This window comes from Notamacropus eugenii, chromosome 5 (genome assembly GCF_028372415.1).
Source record: "Notamacropus eugenii isolate mMacEug1 chromosome 5, mMacEug1.pri_v2, whole genome shotgun sequence".
Classification (NCBI taxonomy): domain Eukaryota; kingdom Metazoa; phylum Chordata; class Mammalia; order Diprotodontia; family Macropodidae; genus Notamacropus; species Notamacropus eugenii.
The window spans coordinates 107,453,748-107,477,426 of record NC_092876.1 but is presented as its reverse complement, the minus strand read 5'-3'; the positions used below and the strand labels follow the sequence as shown (position 1 = coordinate 107,477,426).

The following is a 23,679-nucleotide window of genomic DNA, read 5'->3' as shown; positions in this document are numbered from 1 at the left end:
CTAGTCAAAAACTATGTTTCAAGTCTCAGAATCTCCTAAGCAGGTAGAGGGGTCAGAGGAGTCCAGGGGAGTAGTAAAGGGTAGTTTTAGGGTTATGGGCATGTTTTTGTTGTTACTGGCTTTTAAAATACATAATATTTTATTTCTCCCCAATTACATGTTAAAACAATCTTTAGCTTTTTAAAAAAGTTTTGCATTCTAAGTTCTATTCCTCCCTTCCTTCTTCCTCCCTATCCCCCCTCCCTGAGAGAGTAAGCAATCATATAGGTTATACATGTGCAATCATGTAAAACATTTCTATGCTAGTCATTTTGTACAAGAAGACTTAAATTTTAAAAAAAGAATGAAAGAAAGTAAAAAGAGTATGCTTCTGCTTACATTCAAACAATTTCAGTTCTTTCTCTGGTATGCTGCATCATTAGTCCCAAGGGATTGTCTTGGATCATTTTATGCTGAGAAGAGCTAAGTCATTCATAGTTCATCATATAATATTGCTCTAGCTATGTAAACAGTCTCTTAGTTCTGCTTAGTTCACTTTGCATCAGTTCATGTAAGTCCAGGTTTTTCTGAAATCATCCTACTTGTCATTTTTTACAGCACAATAATATTCCATAACAATCATGTTTAGTTATTCCCCACTTTATGGGCATCTCTTTGATTTCAGTTTCTTAGCCATACGAAGGTATTTTAGTTCAAAAGCAGTTCAGCTTGTCTCAGGGTAAAGAAGATCACCCAGTTCTGGAGGTGAAAATAGGGGCTTTTGGTTTGAATGAAAAAGGAGATCCTCTCATGGATATTATCAAAGCATTGAAAAGGTATTATTTGAGTTGGCATTAAGGATTAGGAGTTTTCTTCTTGACATTCACATTTTTAAAAAAATATCTTTAAGCTTTTTGGCCAAGTTTGAAGTTTCATAACTCTGAGCTAGATGCTTCCCACCAACATTGTCAAGTGTGATTCTAAGGAAAATTTGGATCATGGTGATGACAGTGGTGGCAGAGGTGCAGGGAATGATGTAGAAATAATCTGTAAAAAGTATTTTGAAGATACCTCTAATGCTAGTCCAGTAGAAAAGTTGAAGAAATGTGAGCTAGGTGACAGTAGAATTAGATGGATTCCAAAATGCTTAAACACTGACACAAAGGGTTGACCTTAACGGCTCAATATCAGTTTGGAAGGAGGTACCCAGTAACACTTCAGGGATCTATGTTTGACATTTTTATCAATATCTTGGATTAAGGCATAGATGACATCCTGATCAAATTTTCAGATGATGCAAAGCAATCACACTTGGTGATAGAATAAGGTCTCCAAAAGATTTTGACAGTCTTGGAAATTGGACTGAATATAGTGTGATGAAATTTAAAAGTGATTAAAAGTAGTCTTTCACTTGGGTATCACGTGAGGGAGATATTAGATTTGTTTTGCTTATCCCCAAAATCACAATAACAGGTAGCTTTCAAAGACGAAAATCTAGGCTTGAGCTAAGGAAAAAACGCCTTAGGAGTTAGAATTATTTAAAAGTCTAATGGGCTCGTTGTGGAGGTATTACTTGAAGTTCTTCAACAAAGGCTGACTTTATCACTTGGCTCTGTTAGAGTGGGAATACCTGATAATCTGTGTCTCCTGTGCAAGTAGCTCTTAGGAAAGAGAAGAGCAGCAAACATAAAGGGTCAGTAAGGAGTCCATCAACAAGCATTTAATTAAGTGCCTACTATGTGCCAAGCACTGCTTTAAGTACTGAGAATACAAATACAGGCAGAAAGTCAGTCCCTCAATTCAAGGAGCTAAGGTTATAATGGAGAAAGACAACATATAAATAGAAACTGAAAAGTTACATATGTGAGACAGGAAAGAAACCCAGTGCAAAGGCAAGGTAGAGAAAGTATGGAATGTATTCTTGAGAGGAATGAGATGTGGCTGGCCTGGTCACCCATCTTAAATGGAGACTGGGATGAGCTGTTCAATCAGAGTTCATATTCAGGGTGGGTCTGAAGATTTTGGTATTTGGAGTACTATTCTAGGTATTATCATTATCCCCAATTAACAGATGGAAAAGCAGAGGCACAGAGAAGTTAAATTTGTCTTTTAATTTTTTAATTTTTTTATACCTTTTGTCTTCTCACCTTTATTTTAAATATTCCCCTCTCCATTCCTACCTCCATCCTCAATGAGCCATCTATTCTAACAAAGATTTTCAAAACAGAGGGGGGACAAGCAGTTTGACTAAATCAATTATATGTTTACTTTGAAAGTGCATATTCCTTTCTGGTCTGCTTGCTTGATGCAAACCTGATTTAGCTGATCTTAGAGGTTTCCAGCAGAGCTGGCCTGGGAGGAAATCAAAGCAAAAGAAGTGTATTTATCCAATATGCCACAGTTTCATGTGAATCCAGGACTAAGTGACAAGAACTACTTGGAAGAAGAAAGCAGCTGAAAACAGAGACTGACACAAAGCAGTGAGCATCAGAGGAAAGAGCAGTGGGCAATAAAAGCATTGGTAGATATCAAAAGTGGTTTCATTTGGCAGTAGTGATCAGCATAAAGAATAGGAACTCTTCTGACAGTGGAGAAGACCCTATACTATGGGGGCAAAAAGTCCTATACACTTCAAATTCATTTCCATAAAAATGACATCAAGAGGGTTTAATTCAATCTACAAACATTTGTTAAATGTTGACTGTGCAGAGCACTGTGCTAGGTAGGGTTTGGAAGAAGCTTAGATACAGTAATAACAGAAAAAACAACACTGGATTTCAAGTCACAAGACCTGAATTTGACTCCCTTTTCGGCCACTTTTTGACCTTGGGAAAACCACTTAATCTCTCTGGGGCTAGGTTTCCTTCCTCATCTAGAAAATGAGACAATTGAACCAGATGATCTCTAAGGTCCCTCCAAATTCTAAAATCCTATCATCTTTTAAGACGTAACCTCCACCTTCATGGAGTTTACAGGCTAGTATAGAAACAAAAACACACCAAAACTGAAATATATAAGTACATGAGAGTGGTCATCTCAAAAGTGGGGATATGTGATCAATCAATCAGAAAGTGGGAGTATAAAATCTCACCTTCCTTATAATATTCACATATGGGATTCTCCAAAACAACCAAACCACCCCCTTCATTCATTATCATCCAATACTTCTCATTCTGCCTTCTCTTGCTATGATACAAGTTTCCAACCTCTTCCCTTCTGTGTCAAGTAGGGACTTCTCCGGGATTATTACCTAATTATGACTTGAGCACCTGCATCAGGAGCTATGCTGGTAAAATTCTCCCTCAGAGCCTCCCATTGTTTCTCTAGTCTACTCCCCAACTCCTCCCATTACCTAGTGGTTGGGCAGGTACTTTTCAGCAAGCTCTACACTTTCAGAAGTGACTTTTTAATTTTAGATAGAATAGAATGTATTGCACATGATGAGTAGTACCCTTCCTTATAGATCTCATCACATTATCTTTCCCCCAAATGTATCCCTATTCCAGAATTCCCTATTATGTTGGGAGCACCACTATGCTTCCAGTTAGCTAGGTTCACAACTTAGGTTTTTATCCTTCATTCCTCACTCTCACCTCACTTATTCAATCAGTTGCCAAATCTTGTCTATCCCCCACATCTTTTATAGATTTCATTTTCTTTACTCACACAACCACCACAGTAATTAAAGGTCTTATCATTTCTAGCTTATACTATTGCCTTCTAATAATCTCTCTGCCTTAAGTCTCTTTACTTCAATCTTTCCTCCCCACAGTTACAAAAGGGATTTTCCTGAAGGGCAAGTCTAACCATGCCATTCTCCTACTCAATAAACTCTAGGATCATATATTATTTCATCTTTATCTCATAATTTTTAATTTTTCTTTTTTGCTTAAGTTTTATGATATACCTAATCATTAAGATGGTAACGTGTATAATCTATAAGTAAGGAAATATGCATATATTAGTGGTATGTGATCAATTTTTTTTTACTTCTAAAGGTATATGTTCAAAAAAGTCTGGCAATCCTTTCATCAGAGATATTCTGAATAAAATTCTTTGTGAGGTCCAAGGAAAAAAGTTGTTTCAAAAAGCAGGGAGGAGGGAAGGAAAAGTTCTTAGGAGTGAAATTTAAAGAATTTAAATCTAAAGGATCGGTAGGAATTCCGCAGGCAAAGAGGAGGTTGGAGACATTCCAATCATAGGGAACAGTGCATGTTCATAGGGGGAAAAGCATGGAGATACAGGAAATGTAGTTGGCAAATAGATCTTGAGTAGTCCAATTAGACTGAAAGATAGGGTGGAACCAAATTAAAAGCAAAGTAAAGGAGTTTGAAATTTTAGTGTCACCTCCACGGTAATTTAAGCCAGTGGTGTCAAACTCAAATAGAAAGAGATCCCTGGTCTCATATTGATTTAGAAAACCACATTTTAACATTATTTAGGTTGCATTATTGTATTTTTGTTTGCTTTGTCAAATATTTTTCCCAATTACATTTTAATCTTATTTGCATCACCTTCAGGAGATCTGCAGAACAAGAGTGAATTTGACACCTCTGGTTTAAGCAACAGAGAATGAATGTGAATTTCCTGGAGAGAGCATAGAGAGAAAAGATCAAATGTTGGTGCTAAGTATAGTCTGTTTAATAAGGTAGGTGACTGTACAATCAATTTTAGAAAGATTTACACATAAAGTAATTAATATAAAAGGTACTTAAGGAGGTAAATGGGTTATCTCCATAATTTGATTATGTGGTGGAACTTCTCCAGTAATAAACATCAGTTCAGCAAACATCTATTAAGCGCCTACTACATGTAAGGCACTAGAAATAGAAAGATTTGTAAGACCTGCTGGCTATCTTCAAAAAGCTTAAAATCTATTGGGGGGCAGTGTTATTCTAGAGTTTCATTGCATTCTAGTACACATACTACTTGGCATAGATAGGAACGATAATGAGTGATTCGCATCCCTTGAAAAGGGCCCCTTCCCCACCCAACTCCTGGGATGATGGTTCCCAAGCAATCTCAGCTTGGTCTTTTTGCCATACCATGCTGCCGCCATCTCCAAGGTTGAGAATTAATAGAAACCTTCCATGTTTCCTATGGAATGGGCTCAGAGTGTTGGAATGTCTGGATTTTACAGATGCCATTTAGATGGTGTTAGAGACAGCTTGCAGGCCATAGTATGGAAATCAGACTTACTTTTATTATCTTTCCTAGAATTTAGTCAGCTAGGAAAACTGGGCAAAACAGAGACTACATACCTAAGATTATATTACAGATAGCAAGGACTCACTTCAAATCAGTTTCTAATGTTTTGTGAAGAACATCTCAACAGTCAGTATTGGGTGATCGTAATAACATCTGACATTATTCTGTGAAGTTTCATAAAGTCTTTAATAGAAATTGTCTCATCTGGGCCACCAAGCAAACTAGTTTGGTAGATACCGTTACCTCATTTTTACAGAGAAGGAAACCAAACTTCAGAGGGGTAAGGTGGTTTGCTCACAGTAAGAGTCAAATGCAGGATTTGAAATCTAAATCTTTCAGACTCCAAATTCTACACTCTATGTACTACCCCACTGTGTCTCTTTGATAGTAAGGAAAGTTTCAAAACTCACCTTACTTGGTTGACTAGTTCAAATTAGCAAATGCATATATGCAAAGCCCTTTACAAATTTAAAACTCTACGAAGACAGTTATTTGAATATTATTATCTTGTTCTGGTCTTGTCTGCCTCTTCTAGAGGTAGCTAGCTGGTGGTATATGGGATAGAGCACTGAGCCTGGAGTCAGGAAGAGCTGAGTTCAAATCCAGTCTCAGATGAGTATTAGCTGTGCGAAATAGAAATTAAAAATAACACTTACCTTGCAAGGTTATAAAAGCACCAACTAGGTGCTATATAAATGCTTATTCTTTTCCTCTTATTTGATGAAATTAAGACAGAAATGAAGCTGGGAGAGAACACTGTTGTGCCTGTCCTCTTATACCTAATGGTCTCTGTACTATTGCACAGGTGGATAAAATAACTTCTTTAATAATTGAATAAAAACATTAGGAGGTAAGATCATCTTCTGTAAGTTTGTAAAAATCATCCTTGGGACATTTCCTGTAGCAGACAGGACTACTGGAATGATATGTGCCTCATCCTGTTCCACTTTAATTTCTTTTCTCTGATTTCTGAAAGTATTTCCTTCCGTGTAGCTTTGAAGACTGAATATGTCATGCCAACATCTGTTAGAAAACCTTGTATTTGTTTGTATGAATCGGTGTCATGTCCAGGTAGTTGTGGAAAACAGTGCAGTCTGTAATAATTAATGCTGAGGTTCCGGGCAAAGCTTATTGGGGGTGTTCTGAAGGATACTTTCAGGGATGCGCTTACAGTATGGGGATTGGTAGCCTGGGAGATGATGAAAAGCAGTGTACTAGCCACCGGGTCATCATGCCTTGTTGGGTATCGTACATAGCAAAGTACATTATACTATAATTCTATTATATGTAATAACTATTATTACATGTATAATATGTTCTATAATGCACATTATAGAATATATATCAGTAACATTGCGCATTATATATCTATATTATATATCATATAATATATACGATATTATATATGATGTAGATACATATTTGTATATTGTTCATTATAATTACATACATTAAACACATAAAAATAACAAAATAAATTTAAATATTTAAAATACTTATTGCATCTTGTACGATCATACATTATATTATTATACATATGTGTTATCACACATTAGCACGGGTGCTGCTGCGCAACTGAGGCTTCTGAGTCTTGTCCTTCGTGTCCGTGGGTCGTTTCAGTCTCTCCAGACCCACGCTTTCGTGGAAAAGAGCCCTAAGCGGGGTTACTTCCCCTCAGGTACCCCCGTCACGAAGCCCGCCTTTGGGGCGCCGCACTAGTAGGCACCCCGACCCCCACCTCCGAGGCCCGTCGCTCAGGGGGAGGCGCGGCCCCCTGCGGAGTTTCAATACGAAAGTTCGGCAGACTCGGTCTAAGCCCCGCTTTAAATTCCTTCGAGAAGAACCGCCCCTTTTCTGCGGTGGGCGGGAGGAGACGGGAGGAAGGGCTGAGGGCCCGGGGGAGGGGCGGGCTCCGCGCAGGCGCCCTTGGCGCCCCGGCTGCCGGCTCCTCCCCCGGCGGGCCGTAGTAAGCATGGCGGCGGCGGCGGCGTTTGTAGTCCCCACTGTGAAACAGAAAGAGGGAGCCACCGGGAGACCGGGCGAAGAGCGAGGCTGAGCAGCGGCGCCGTCACTGCGGGGACACCACTCCCACAGCAGTCGCAGCGCCACCGCCGGCGGCCCCCCTCCGCTGCCAGGGCCAGGGAAGGAAGACGGGGCGGGGGAGGAGGAGGAGGAGGAGAAGGAGGCGGCGCCGCGGGACGACGAGGAGGCGAGACGGAGCCGGGGGAACCGCTGCGGGAGCGCGGCGCAGCCGAGGAGGTGAGAGCCCCCGAGGCCTCCCGGGGCCGCGAGCGGGGGCACCCGCTGGGGGGGGCGGGGAGGGAGTGGTGCGTCGGGGGCCGCCGCGGGAGCCGGAGCGAGCGCGGCGCGGGGACCGTTAGTCCGGCAGGGCTGGCCGGGAGGACCGCGGGGGTCCCCAGCACGGCCCGGCCCGGCTGGCGGGATCCGGGGGCGCCGGAGGGACTTGCCTCTCCGACACCTGCCGCCCAGCGCACCCCGCCCCCGGAGGGGTGGGGAGCCGCGGGCCCGTCGAGCGCCCCCTCTCCCCGCCGCGTCGGAGACCCTCCCCGTCCGTGATCGCTCGGCGCCCGCCCATCACCCACCGTCTGCCTTTGGAAACTTGGCAGCGGCTGAAGTTGGAAGCTTTTCCTGAAGATGATTCTCCGCCCCCGCCCTCGCCCCCGCCCCCTTCTTCTTGGGTTTAAAACCTTGAAAACCTGCCCTTCCGTGTTGGGTCCTCGGCGGCGGCGGGGGGCGGGGGCCGGGGGCGGGAGTGGGCGGGAGCCTGCACTTGGGTGAGGGAACCACCTGTTCCACCCCGAGGTTGGCGAGCGGGGCGCAGCCTTCGGGGGACCATCCCGGATCTTTGAACTTTTGACACTACCTAGAAAGCACGTCATGTGTCCGTGAAGGGGAAATGGACACATGATCGGGTCCTGAAACTCCGGGACTGTGGCGTGGCCGTTGGCCGGGGGTCCTAGGTGAGGAGTGCCTGGCGCTTTGGAATTTGGGGGTGGGGGGAGGCAGTGGTAGGTCCTCGGGGATTAGCTGCTGAGGGTTTTCTGGCGTGTGTCCGTGTCCGTGTCCGTGTCCGTGTCGGCTGGTGGGGGCTGATGCCAACCTCACAAGACGGCTTACGTCCCCATTTCGTATTGATCTCCTATATGTATTCCTTGTGTATTCTTAGGACAGGAGCTCTTCTCAATATACTTCTGCCTTCACGACAGTAGCAGTAGGATATATATTACAAGCAAAAATGAAGTCTAGTAATGCTTTTGGGGCTAATCTTATTTTTTACCATGATGCATAAGACTGCTAAGATCGGCGCTAAACACCATATGTTTGGCCGAAACGAATTGCTTTTTGTGGCTCTGCTCTTGTGTTTTAGTAAATGTTTATTTGAAATTTTCCCTGTTTTTTGATAAATATATGCATCGTGCCATTTTTACCACAAGTTTTAGCTATTGTTAGGAGGGAGAGAGAGAGTCTGTTTTTTGGAATTGATTACTAATATCAGTGAAGAAGTAAATGCCTGGGAGAGAAATTGACTTCTTCTCTTTCCCCGTTCATTGCCACTGAATTCATGTTTTTTTTCTTTTAAGAGTGAAATTTAGATAAATATATGCATGGTGTCATGGTTGCCTCAAGTTTTAACCGTTCATATGGAGAAAGTATAGCCTTTTTTTTAAGAATAGATTACATATGTCTATAAAGAAGTAAATGCCCCAGAGAGAAATTGGCTTCTACTCTTTCCCTGTTTATTGCCACTGAATTAATTTTTTTTCTTTAAGAATGAAAATCTGATGAAATCATGTGCATGAGAACAGATGCTAGGCCTGAAAGAAATTGAACAGTGTCTGGGAAGGATGTTAATAACTAATGTAGCCCATGTTGCTGAACCTTTTTTAGGCCACTAATGTTTGCTGCAGAGATAAATGAGAAAAGAGAGGGTAATTTACAGGATTTTTTCCCTAGTTTGTTAAATTAGCTTTTGAATGGAAGTGTTTTTATGGTACCAGAAGTAATAGCATTTTTCCCATAACATTTTACCACATTCTCTTCATAAAAGCATTTCTCTTTTCTTCTTGAAGATCATGTTACAATATTGATGTCAGCTCAGATTGATTCATCTTGTTCGTATTTATATTTGTGTTACCTGTCTGTGTCCCTTTTTCTTCCCCCCTCAAAATGAATTATGATTGCCCATGTATAAAAGTCATTTTAACAGCATAAGTAAAATGTAATTATGTGCATACATATTAGGTAATTTGCTTTTCTAATGATCAGGCACTTTCCCAAGATAAGTATAATATAGTTTTGATTGTGATTTGGAATTAACTATTTCACTGCCCAAATTCTGTTTTGTGGATAATCAAAAACTGATTATACTTTCATAATTGTCTTAGGGAATTAGTAATGAAATTTTAGAGCCAAATGGACATCTGATTCAATTCATTTTCTGTAATATGAAGGAACTGAGATCCAGATTAAGTGACTTGGGTCTCCTTATTCCCACCCAGGGCTCTTTGCTTTGGTTTTGACTGTTTGACCTTTATATTTAAGATATGAGTAAAGAGAGTAGTCATCAATAAGGATTACTTACAGAAAAGCATGTTAAAGTATTGCATGGAGAAAAAAGGATATGAGTAAGCAAGGAATCTAGAGAAAAGACATAAAATATAAGGCTTTTTTAAATTTATGTGCTTTCATTTTTATTCTGGGTTAGTTAAGTTCATTTAACTCATAATTTGACCATCTTTTGTTAATTTAGATTTGTTGGTTTAGACATTCATACTTGTGTTTTTGTAATATTGGTTGTATGAATTACAGGTTTGTGTTCCTTGTGGTTTTTTTCCCTTGATTTTCTGACATTAAGAAAATGTCACTTGATGAGGTAACTACTCAAACAAGAGAGTTTAGGCATTATTTTTAAAGCATTCTTTTATCCCCCCAACTCTCCCCCCCTCCAAAAATGAACTTAAGAACTTCGGATATGAAACATGGATATATTCACAGTTGCATTTTATCAGACAGATTAAAGGATGTGGGGTTGGGTTTTATTTTTGTCTGAGAGAAGGCTGTTTGCTTTTCCTTTGAATCGTGTACAACACAAATTCTAGAACAAAACACAAAATTGGAAATCAGGAAATTGTTTCTGACTCTGATGATTCTGACTAATTATTTTTGTGCCCTACCTTCTTTAGTAGCACAAACAAAATATTGGTTCCACACATTATTGAACATTTTAGGGAGCAATACTGTACTTATGCAAAGTGTGCTTTATAGAAGGGAGAGTGAGACCAGTTTGCCTTAAAGGGCTTATTTAATTTTATTTTATGATAAATTGTTTAGTGCTGCCTTTCTCAGAGAGACTCAGTTTTTAGTGAGTTTGGTTTGATTCTCTTGGTATGTCACCAGTCTATAACTTCTCCAGGAACACATGAGTGTTTATTTGTCTCTTCCAAATTGGCATCGTGCCCTGTGGTCTGCCTCCTAGTCAGTCTGTGTCTAGTCTTCTGCGTGTGTAATCTCCCTCCTATCTTTTCTGCTGCCAGTAGAGAGAGTGCTGTGGTCTTAGGAAGGCAACATGCCTGTCTTAACAGAATCACAGAATTTCAGAGTAGAAAGAGACTAATGGCTGTGCACTCTAAAAGAACCTTCTGTGTAACAAACTTAGATGATAGGGTGTCATCTAATCTTTGCTTCCAGACCTCTTGTGATGGGGAACTCACTACCCTGGAGTTCTCCCCTTATGTTGAGGTTTTTTGCAAATTCCCAGTGCTCCTAGTTCTAGGGCCAGGCATAATAAATCCAGCCCTTATTCCATTTGGCAGCCCTTCAAGTACTTCAAGACAGCTATCATGGCCCACTGTAAGATTTTCATGCTTCTTTCCTTCAGCCGTTCTTCACATAGCACAATCTCTAACCATTTCAACATTTGCTCTCCTTTTAGATATTTGCCTGGTTATCAGTGTCCCTCCTATTGGTTCCCAGAACTGTAAACAGTAGTCTAGGGTATGGTTTGACCAGGGCAGAGTACAGTGGGACCATAACTAACTCACTTGTGGAGGCTGTGCCTCTCCTAATGCAATCTAAGGTTGCATTCACTTTCTTGGATGCCATATCACATTGTTAATTCACGTTGTAATTCACGTTGAACTTGCATTACATTAAAATAACCAGATTTTGTTTTTTCCTAAAATACTGCTGTTTACCATGCCTCTCTCCAACATATAGGTTACTAAGTTGATGTCTTTAACTCAAGTATAAAACTTTACATTTGTTTAATTATAAATTGAATCTTATTTAATCCTGCCCTGTATTCTAGAATATCAGAATATTTAAAGTATTCTGCAAGTTCAATGGAATACATTCCACTGAGAATTTTATTTGTGTAAAAGGAATGTGGCAAGAGGATGACAATTTTTTTTAAATCCTTGCTTCATAAACGAATTCAATCCTGTAAGCATTTACTAAGGACCTACTGTGTGCAAGTATCAGTGTTAGTTGCCAAGGATACAAAAGCAAAAAAAAAAAAAAAAGCCTCTTCTTGCAGGAGCTTTACTATATGGAGGGGGAAAAGGGAATTCATAGAATTATAGATGTAAGAAAAGGAAGGAAAAGGGAATAAGTATTTATGTAACATTGCCAGGCACTGTGCTAAGCGCTTCACAAATATTGTCTCATTTGATCCTTACAACAACCTTGGGAGATAGTTGCTTTTATTATCCCCATTTTATAGTTGAGAAAACTGAGGCAAACAGTGCTTAAGTGACTTGCCTAGAGTCACATAGCTAATAATAATAATAACTAACATTTATATATATTCCTCACCATGTGCAAGGCAGTATGTTAAGCACTTTACAGTTGTTATCTTCTTTGATCCTCCTAATAGCTCTGGGAGGTAGGAGCTATTATTAGCCTCATTTTGTAGATGAGAAAGCTGAAGCAAAGAGAGCCTGAGTGATTTGCTCAGGATCCCACAGCTAGTAAATATCTGAGGTCAGATTTAAACTCAGGCCTTCCTGACTCTTAAGCCCAGTATCCTATCGACTGTATCACCTAGCTGCTTCAGATGTCAGAGGTTACCTCATCCAACACTCTCATTTAACAGTCCCAAAGTTTCACGTTCAGCTGAAGGGTCAGAGATGGTGTTTAAGCCCAGGTCTTCTAAATCCAGTCAGTACTCATTCCTCTCTCTCTCTTTCTTTCTCTCTCTCTCTCTCTCTCTCTCTCTCTCTCTCTCTACCTAGAAAGCACGTCATGTGTCCGTGAGAGAGAGAGAGAGAGAGAGATCTCTATATCATATCTGTCTGTGTATCTGTCTATCTATCATAATTTCAGAGGTGGGAGCGAGCAGCGAGCACTAACAACTGAAGGGATTAGGAAAGGCTTCTGGTAGAAAGTGATCCATGGGCTGAGCTTTGAAGCTCAGAACTCTTAGGGGTGAAGGTAAGTAGCAAGTGTAGTACAGTGCATTCCACGATTCGGGGCAACCTGTGAAAAAGCACGGTGATAGTGCACCCAAATCATCACACACTTGATTATAATCAGGGTTGGATGTGTCTGTATAGCATAACATTCATATGTTTGTCCACGTATGCAGTCATATATTTAGTAAGTGCCTACTTATAACTAGGCACTGTAAGCTTGGTAAGGACAGGTTGGTTTCTGCAGGTTCTCCAGCTGATGAACTTAGACACTTGAGTTTGCTCTTTGAGGCCGTATAATTTCACACCATTTCCTGGCCGTAGACTGGACCTTCAGTCCCAGCCAGCCATCTCACAAATAATTGACCAAAGATTTTTTTTTTTTTGCCGCTTCTAGATGCTACTAAGAAAACAAGTGGTAGAGAATGGTATATTCCTTGTTCTTAAGGAGCTTATTGTCAAGAGGAAATTAACTAGGGAACAACACAAAGAAATATTAGCATTGTACTGTGGGATTTGTTGTATAAGTAATTCATTTGGAGGAGAGGGGGATTTTAGTGAGGGACAGGGAATGCTAGAGAGGTCTGAGGTGTTATGAAGAAGATGGATAAGACGTGTAGAGTATTTCAGATGAAGATAACCTAAGAATAATGTGCCAACGTAGTGTGAAACACGTTGGTTACTTGTGACAAAGAAGACTAAGTGGGTAGGTAGGTTGTACCTTGTTCTTGCCAACAAAGCAAACTCAGGCAGAAGTTGGCAATAACCTCAGCACAAACCCATCGCTAAAATTTTACGAAGAACTATTTGAAACGTACATTCAAATCTGTCAGTAAAAATTTGTCCACTATATGCTGAGCACTGTGCTAAGCATTGGAGATAGAACGATAAGTAAAATTATCTACAAATTATATATATAGGATAAGTTGAAAATATGTAAGATAGTGAATACTACAATGCAACCATTATAAATAGTATAATCTTCATGTATAAAGGATAGCACATTTTATTTTTGTGCTTGTTTATCACTGATGTAATTAGGCAGCTAGGTGACACAGTGGATAGAGTGCTGCACCTGCAGTCAGGAAGACCTGAATTCAAATACAACCCCAGACACTTAGTAGTTGTGTGACCCTGGACAAATTACTTAACTTCTGTGTGCCTCAGTTTTCTCGTCTTTAAAGTGGAGATGATAATAGTAGCACTTAGCTACCAAGGTTGTTGGGAGGATCAAATGAGGTAACAGTTGCAGAGTACTTGGCATAGTGCCTGGCACATAGTAAGCCCTCGATAAATTTTAGCTATTATTATTATATAATGTGTCTAACAGATTTATTTAGTGTAATACTTAAAAGCCAAAATGGAGATTGTAGCCTAATGACAGAAAATGTGTCATAAAACCAGTTGGAAGATGAGACACCTCTTACTATCCCCCCAACATTACCCTACTTTCCACCAATCTTTTTTCTCCCACTGACTAGTATTTTATTTTTTTCCAATTACACATAAAGATCGTTTTCAACATCCACTTTTGTGAGATTTTGAGTTCCAAATTTTTCTCCCTCCTTTGCCTTCTCCCTAAGACAGCAAGCAGTATGATATAGGTTATATATGTACAATCAGATTAATCGTATTTCCATGTTAGTTGTGTTGTGAAAGAAGAATCAGAACAAAAGGGAGAAACCATGAGAGAAAAAAAGTGAAAATAATATGCTTCAATCTGCATTCAGACTTCATTGTTCTTTATGTGGATAGCATTTTAATTGTCTTGGATCACTGTATTACTGAGAAAAGAACTAAGTCTATCATAGCTGGTCATTGAACAATGTTGTTTTCACTGTGTTCTCCTGGTTCTGCTCACTTCACTCAGCATCAGTTTATGTACATCTTTCAAGGTTTTTCTTCAGTCTGCCTGCTCCTCATTTCTTATAGCACGATAGTATATTCCTTTACATTCGTATAATTTACAGCTTGTTCAGCCATTCCCCAGCTGATGGGAAGACATCCCCAGAATTTCCAGTTCTTTGCCACCACAAAAAGAGCTGCTATAAATATTTTTGTACATGTGGTCCTTTTCTCTTTTTTATGATCTCTTTGGGCCTAGAAGTAGTATTGCTGAATTTGACCTCTGGTCATGGAGCCTGCACTACTTAGCCACCTCTAGAGCCCTTCTTTCCCATTTTTTTCTTTTAGGTATAATAGTGAATTACATGGATTGGGTATGTATGGATGGGTTATGATCCATGTAGCACATATCATTATGATTATCTTTTCCTCACAAACATCACTCCTTCACATTTCTCTATTTTGAGGGTACCACCATCTTTCTAATAATCTGAGTGATAACTCTTCACTGTCTCACCACTCATAATACGTTTAGTTGCCAAGTCTTGTCTTTCTACTTGCACAAAAATCTTTCACACTTCTCCCTTTCTCTCTACTCAGCTGTACCCTGGTTCTGTCCTTTTCATCTCTCACCTGGACTGTGGCAAATACATCTTAATTACTGATCTGTCTGCCTTAAGTGGCTTTCTCCTTCAATTCATCCTCCATAACTGTTAAAGTGATTTACCTACAGAACACATCTAACCACAACCTTCTCATATTTATTAAATTCCAGTGGCTCCCTATTATCTCTGGGATCAAATATTATTTAACCTATATCCTTACAAAATTTTCATTTTGTTTAAATTACATTGTAAATTTTAGTACCATATTACTCATGATCAATAATAATCATATAGGAGGAACAGCATATTTTATTTTGTGCGTATGTTTATAATGTGCTTACAAATATATATATAACATATGTATATGTTATGGATTCATTCTCAATTTTTATTTTTTATACTAATTTGGTGTGAAATCCCCTAAGTTTAAAGACCACAGTCCTAAAGCAATTTACCACTTGGGCAGTAAAATTTGGTCATTTTCATTGCAACTATAATTTAAAATGTTTTCCATGTACTAAAGTTTAATTAGCTTAAATATACAGAAAACACAGAAGCAAAGAAGACTAATATAGTAACATTTATCTGGTGGTCATATTTCCAGAAACCTTGACCACACCCTGGAAACTGAAAGTAATGAGAAAAGACTTCTGAGTAGGGCAGATTATTGTCACCAAGCCTGTTTTTTAGTTCATAATGGAGCCACCCTTAGGCCACACACACCCTTGTTGACCTGTAATTTTGCCTAAAATTAAGCTTAACAATTCAATCTTGGTCCTGGGTTGTAGAGAACCAGAAGCTGTTAAGGGGTGAGACTGGAATCTGATAAACTTAAAAGTGCCCAGAAGGAGCTAGCCAAAGCAGAAGAATTACAAAAAAGTCTGGGGCCATTTAATATAGGGTCAAAAAATTCTAATCTAATTCAAAACATCCTTGGGGCATTACTATAGCATGTTATAAAAATTAACATTTGTAACACTTCAGATTTCAAGAAAAGGTTTAATTATTCAGTGTACTCTGTTCAATAAGGCAAGGGCAATTAATTTTATTATTTTTAAAAATTAATGTTTTCATTCAGCAAAAATCTTCCCCCCATTGGGGGTGGAGGGTGTGACTGGGCATAGAACCCTTGTTAGAAACATGTAAAACAAACAGTGTCTCTGTGCTCTGAGCCCTTCACCATGTGGGTAGTATGTTTCATCATTACTCTTCCAGAGTTGTGGTTGGTCATTACACCTATCAGAGTCCTTAATTATTTCATATTGTTTATCTTTATGATATTGTTGTCTTCCTATAAATTGTTCTCCTAATTTTGTTCACTTAACTATGCACCAATTCATAGAGGCCTTCCAAGGTTACTCTGAAACCATCAGCATCATTTCTTACAGCACAATAGTATTTCATCACATTTATATACCGTTATTCTTTCAACCAGTCCCCAGTTGATGGGTGCCCCCTCAAGATTCTCATATTTTGCTGCTTCAAAAAGCTGTTTTTTCACATATCCTTAGGACTAAGTTCTCCCTTAACCTACCTTAATTCCTCTCTCAAATTCTCTCTTTTCCCATTTTCCTGTTTGTCTGTTGAGTGAAATGTATTTTTGTGTCTAAGTGTGTCCGTGTGTGTGTGTGTGTGTGTGTGTGTGTGTGTGTGTGTATCTGTGTATTACCAATATTATTCCCTCCTTTGACTACCTTGGATGAAAATGAAATTTTGACTTCCACCACCCCTTTCCTTGTTACCTACTTGTGTAGTCTGATTATATGAGATCATTTTCCTTATCCTTTCCCCTTCTTCCCCTAGTATATTATTCTTCCATTCCTTTTTCATTTTTGTTTTAAGATCATCGAGAATAACCAAACTACTTCCCAAGACTTCTTTCTAATTCTTTGCCTCATTGACCCCCTGATAGTGATAGGGTTCAGAAGGGACCCATGTCCTCATATTTGATTGTAAGAAGTTTATCTTTAGGGATAGCTAGGTGGCATAGAGGATACAGTGCCAGTCCTGAATTCAGGAAAACATTCTCCTGAGTTCAAATATGAGCTCAGACTCTTCACTGTGTGACCCTGAACACTTATCCCTGTTTACCTCAGTTTCCTCATCTGTAAAATGAGCTGGAGAAGGAAATGGCAAACCATTCTAGTATCTCTGTCAAGAAAACTCCAAATGGGGTCACGAAGAGTTGAATTTGACTGAAAACAAATGAAAAACAAAGGTTTTCCTTGTTGGTTCTTGTTGGTTGTCATTATTCATTCATGTTTACCTTTTTTAATGTTTCTCTTAATTTTTGTGTTTGAATTTCAGAGTTTTTACAGAGCTCTGGTCTTTTCATCAGGAATGCTTGAAAGTCCTCTATTTCATTAAAGGCACCCCACCAACACCCCATAATTATAATCAGTTTTGCTAAATAATCTTTTTTTTTTTTGCTGTAACCTTACATCCCTTGTCTTCTGGAATGTGGTATTATTCCAGGTTCTCCTCTCCTTTACAGTGGTGGCTACTATATCATTTGTGATCCTGACTGTCACTTGAATTCTTTCTGGCTGCTTTTAGTATTTTTTCTTTGACTTGGACCCTCTGGATTTTGACTGTGGTGTTCCTAGGAGTTTTTGCTATGAAGTTTGTTTCAGAAAACACCTGAAGATTCCTTACATTTTTATTTTTATCTCTGGTTCTAACAAAATGGAATAGTTTTCTTTTAAGATTTCTTGAAATGTGGTGTCTAGGCTCTTTTTCTTGGTCAGGGTATTCAGGAAGTCCAAAGATTCTTAAGTTTTCTCTTGATCTGTTTTCCAGGTCAGTTATTTTTGCAATGGACAGCTAGATGGCACAGTGGTTAGGGTGCCAGACCTGGAGATAGGAAGACTAATCATCCTGAGTTCAAATGTGGCCTCAGATCCTTACTAGCTCTGTGACCCTGGGCTGTTTGTCTCATCTGTGAAATGAGCTAGATGAGGAGATGGCAAACCATTCTAGTACTTCTACCAAGAAAACCCCAATGGGGTTTAAAGAGTTGAAAATGACTAACTACAACAACCACCTTATATTTTCTTCTATTTATTTTCAGTCTTTTGACTTTGTTTTAATATTTCTTGTTGTCTCATGTTATCATTGTCTTCTTATTTGGTCCATTTTGATTTTCAGGAAATTTGTTGCTTGGGCCAAAGTTTTGTACCTTTCATATTAAATTGTTAATTTCTTTTCCATTTCTCTCGTTTCCTAAAGGTTTTTTTTTCTAATGCCCTTATTTCATTGACAAAAACATTTTAAATCTTTTTTTAATTCTTCATCGATACTAGAAGTTCTAGTTGAATTTTTGCCTAAGTAGTGTTTTTCTTTGAGTCTTTGCTTTTGTAGATGTTTTGGAGTCATTATCTTTTTTTCTGGGTTTGTGTCATGAGCCTCCTTGTCTCACAATATTAGCTTTTTCTGATGGCATACTTTTTTTTGTTCATTTTTCCAGTCCGATTCCCGACCTCAGACTTGATGTTAGGTCTGGACCCAGTATGCTTCTGAAAGGAAGGTCTAGGCTATTTCTCTTGGTCATTTCTTGGGGTATTCAGTGTTGTATTGTTCTAGAATCTCAGGGACTGCTCAGGCAGTGAGTCTGCCTGCATGTTCCCAAAGTGCTCTGATTAAGGACAGAATCTGATTGCTGCCCTCCTAGTCTGAGCTCCACAAATTCCTGACCAGGCTTGAGAAACAGTAGACTGCTGCTGGATTTGGCCATTGTCAGCCCACTGGAAACTTTTCTGGTTCAGTTATAGAACTGCAGGCTCCCCTTTGGTCTGACATTCTTGATCTGATTATTTCTCTCCAGGCTTCAGACAGGGTTGGAGTCTGTAACTGATTACCCCATTCTGCTCTTGGGGTCCAAGTCACATCATTGCTACTTGCTTCTGAACCTGTTCTTTTCTTGGTGTACAGCTGAGGGTCTGAAATTGGGTAGGGTAGGGTAGGGTTTAAAGGTAGGGGTTGGTGCAGGTCCCTTAAACAATCTGCTCTCTATTTGGCACCTGGAATTGGATAGTGGATAACACAGCTTTTTTGTTTTCTTTATTCTCCATGGTGATGGCCCTGTATGTGTCTGGCAGTGGTCTCACACCTGAAACTTCAAAAGGGAATATGAGCTGGTCTCAAGTCCAAAGAGCACTCTTGGGAAAGCTCAAGAAGAATTTTAAAAACCAAAATGGAGAGGTAGAAGAAAAAATGGCCAGTAGTTTTAAAAATAAGAAAAAAGAATTTACTGGAGAGAACAGCTCCTTAAAAAAGGAAAATTGGGCAAATGAATAAGGAGATACAAAACTTAATTGGAGAAAATAACTCTTTAAAAGGAACAATTGGACAAATGGAAAAGGAGGCGCAAAAGTGAACTGAAGAAAACAATTTATTAAAATTAGAATTGGACAAGTAGAAGCTAATGACTATAAGAAGACATCAAGAATCAATCAAACAAAAATAAAGAATGAAAAAAATAAGAAAATGCAAAATAGAAAAAACAATTGACCTGGAAAAGTGCTTTTTTTTTTTTTTTTTTTTGCTCATTAAGGGAGCCACTCCCTTCTGTATGAGATCCCTAGTGTCTGCAGACTTACTCTGTCTCTCTGTGCTGATGAGGGCTAGAAAATGACTTCATGTGACTTTTTTCTGAGATTTCCCCATAGGGATTAGTTCTGGTGTGTTTTCTAGATCTGTTTGGAGGAGAGTTCCCCACTGTACTGTTTGCAACTACTCATCCATTTTTAGAGATATCAAAAATGGTTAAAATAGAATTTTAGTGATTAAAGGGGGAAATATTATTGGGAAAATTCATATATGTGAAGCTTGCTCTTCTTTCTTTAGTTAGTTGAGTTTGAAAGGTATCACCCCTACTTAAACCTTAATCTACTAAATTTTCAATCCAGTTATTTCCACCAAGTGGGTTGCAACTTTAGGCTATGGCAGCATAGACCTACCAGTGAATTTTATCCCCTAAGCATGGAAAAAGAAAGAAAAACATTAACAAAAAAACAACTAGATAAGGTCCAGACTAGATAATATCTCTCCTGTAAAAACAACCTTTGTTAAAATATAAAAATTTAACTGCTAATTAGTAATTACTAATGTGTATATGCATTTTTTAAAAGAATACAAAATGGAGTAAGATTCAAAGAAATACAAATACATGGGTAGGATGGGGTGGGGGGAAGTATTTTCCTAAACAAACTTCAACTATTTTTAATCTTTACTTATTCTTTACCTTTAGTATTTAAGAAGATCTGTTAGTTTATTGCCCACCAAAGCTGATTATAACTATTGTATTTCTTTCTTAATTTTATTTTTTATATAGGTTTACTTTCAGTTTTCAACATCCACACAAATTTGAATTTGACATTTCCTCCCCATCTTCCCCTATCCCAGAACAGTGTGTTTTCTGATTGCCCTTTCCCCCAATCTGCCCTCCCTCCACCCTGCCCATCCCCTTCCCTTCTATTTTCCTATAGGGCAGGATAGATTTCTATACCTCATTGCCTATATATCTTGTTTTCTCATTGCATGTAAAAACAACCTCTAACATTCATTTGTAAAGCTTTGAGTTCCACATTCTCTTCCTTCCCCCCTCCCCACCCACCCTCATTGAGAAGGCAAGCAGTTCAATAAAGGTTATACATGTGTGGTCATGCAAAACACCTCCATAATAGTGGTATTGTGAAAGACTAACTATATTTTCCTCTATCCTGTCCCGCCCTGCATTTACTGAATTCTCTCCTTTGACCTCTCCCTCTACCAAAGTGTTTTCTTCTGATTACTACCCCTTCCCCCAATCTGCCGTCCCTTCTATTATCTCCACTCCCTTATCCCCTTTCCCTTTGCTTTCCTGTAGGGTAAAATAACTTCCATACCCAATTGAGTGTGTGTGTTATTCCCATCTAAAGCCAAATCTGATGAAAGGAAGGATCACTTATTCCCTCTCACTTTTCCCTTCTTCCCCTACATTGTAAGAGCTTTTTCTTGCCTCTTTTATGTGAGATGATTTCCTGCATTCTACCTCTCTCCTTCTCTTTCCCCTAGTACATTTTTTCTCAATGCTTAAGTTTCTTTTTTAGATATCATCCCTTCATATTCAGCTCCTCCTGTGGGGCCCCCCCTTTTCTCTCTCTCTCTTGTAAAGAGTTCAACTTTATTAAGTCCCTTATGGTTTCTCTTTCCTGTTTCTCTTTTCGTGCTTCTCTTGATTCTTGTATTTGAAAGTCAGATTTTCTATTCAGCTGTGTTCTTTTCAGCAAGAATGCTTGAAAGTCCTCTATTTCATTGAAATTCCATTTTTTTCTCCTATCTCTTTTGACCTCTGGAATATCAAATTCCAAGCCCTTCTATCCCTTAGTGTAGAAGCTGCTAAGTCCTGTGTTTTTCTGATAGTATTTCCACTTGAATTGTTTCTTTTTGGCTGCTTGTAGTTTTTCCTCCTTGACCTGGGAACTCTGGAATTTGGCTACAATATTCTTAGAAATTTTCCTTTTGGGATCTCTTTTCAGGAGGTGATCAGTAGTTGCTTTCTATTTCTATTTTACCTTCTAGTTCTAGAATATCAGGGCAGTTTTCTTTGGTGATTTCTTGAAAGATGATGTCTGTGTTCTTTTTTTGATCATGACTTTCAGGTAATTCAATAATTTTAAAATTACCGCTGTTGCATCCATTTTCTGAATCAGTGGTTTTTCCACTGAGATATTTCGCAGTGTCTTCTCTTTTTTTCATTCTTTTGGTTTTGTTTTATAATTTGATTTCTCATAAACTCATTAGCTTTCATTTGCTCCATTCTAATTTTTAAAGAATTATTTTCTTCAGTGAGCTTTTGAACCTTTTTTTTCCATTTGGCTCATTCTGCTTTTTAAATCATTCTTCTCCTCATTGGCATTTTGGACCTCTTTTGCCATTTGGATTAGTCTAATTTTAAAGCTGTTATTTTCTTCAGCATTTTTTTTTTTTTGGCTTTCCTTTAGCAAACTGTTGACTCTTCTTACATGGTTTTCTTGCATCACTCTCATTTCTCTTCCCAATTTTTCCTCTACTTCTTTTACTTGATTTTCAAAATCCTTTTTGAGCTCTTCCATGGCCTAAGACCAATTCATATTTCTCTTAGAGGCTTTGGATTCAGGAGCTTTGACTTTATTGCCTTTTTCTGGCTGTATATTTTGATCTTCCTTGTTACCAATGACTTAAGAAAATGCCTCTTCACAGAGAAAGTAAGAATCTATAGTTTGTTCCTTTTTTCCCATTTGCTCATTTTTCCAGCCAGTCACTTCGCTTATGAGCTTTGTTAAGTGGAAGGCTCCAGAAGCAGCCTTAGCTTCCACAGTGGCTGTATCCACCCTGGGACTGGGGCCGGGCGTGGTTGAGGCTGGACCATGCTCCCCTCTCAGCCAGGTGAGGGACCCTTCCCACTGATTTTTGAAGCTGTCTTTAGTGTTTATGGGTTGAGAAGTCAGAAATCCACAGCAGCTGCCAGCGATTCAGTCCCCCAAGGCCGGTTCCAGTTCCATCCTGGCATGGCCCACACCGAACTGCACTCTGCTCCCAGCCTGGTATAATAGACCCTTCCTATTGACCTTCCAGATTATCTTGGGCTGGAAATTTACTTAGTCTGTCATTTTGTGACTTCTGCTATAGAATTTGTTTAGTCATTTTTTACAGATTTTTTAGAGGGGTTTGGGGGGAGAGCTGTAGTAAGTCCCTGCTTCCACTCTGCCATCTTGGCTCTGCCCCCAACTCTTATTTCTTAGGTCTTCATGAATTACTATTGGCAAAAATATATATATTCATTGACTGTTGGTCAGTTTTCTGGTGAAGAGTTTTTTTGCTGTTCGAGCCTAATTAAATTCAAACATGATCGTTTCCTAGGTTAGTACCTGAAACTTGACTAACTTCATAGGACTTCATGTTGTAACTTTGTTTTTCTCATTCTTCTTTAAAGGAGAGAACTTTATTTTTTATCCCTTATGGGAAGGTTTTACATTGCTCTTTTATTGTTCACTTGTTTCAAAGTTCTCTGCCTTCAGACTCGTCTTTAGAGTAGCTTGGATATATCAAAAGCCCTTTTATATATCTGCTTGCAACTCGTTAGAGGAAAAATGTTGATTTGTCTCCTTAGCACTCTCTCTCATTGACACTAAGAGCATCATTCTATCTTTCTAATCTCTTTATCCTTTTTAAAGAAATAAACTAATTCTTTGCTTAATAGATCTACCTGCTCTACTGGGGAAACAACAAAATAAAAAAAATCAAGTTACAGGTGACCATTTCCTTACTAATACCTGATTTCTGTCCTTTTGAGCTAATTTTTTTTCAGCCTGATGGGATTCTGTAGTTTGAAGAGGATAGCTTTGGTGTAAGACCTATTTAAGATCATTCTAGCAGGCTTCTTGCAGTTTTTGAACCTGACTTTTGCTAGACTTCCCCCCTCCATTTTCTTTTTTGTTATGAACTTAATTATCAGCAGACATTTCAATATATAAAGAAAGGAGATAAAGGAAATTTTGAACTTGTATTATGTATAGTTTTTTAAAGAAACACATAGTAAACATATATAAAATTTAATAGGATAGTGAGTGATAAAACAGTGACTTAAGGGG

At 38.9% G+C, this 23,679-nt stretch overlaps 1 protein-coding gene across 11 annotated transcripts in view; it reads left to right on the top strand.

Annotated features, from left to right (window-relative positions):
• FNDC3A (fibronectin type III domain containing 3A) overlaps positions 1-23,679 on the top strand; it is a 213,810-nt gene that overhangs the window by 3,575 nt on the left and 186,556 nt on the right. For 5 of the 11 annotated variants that reach the window (XM_072610543.1, XM_072610540.1, XM_072610539.1 and 2 more), the window contains exon 1: positions 7,316-7,446. The gene's annotated coding sequence lies outside the window, so the exon portion shown is untranslated. Of the gene's footprint in view, positions 1-4,499; positions 4,628-7,315; positions 7,447-7,798; positions 8,169-23,679 lie in introns of those variants that run through there. The other 6 variants (XM_072610542.1, XM_072610537.1, XM_072610547.1 and 3 more) reach the window with 6 other exon arrangements.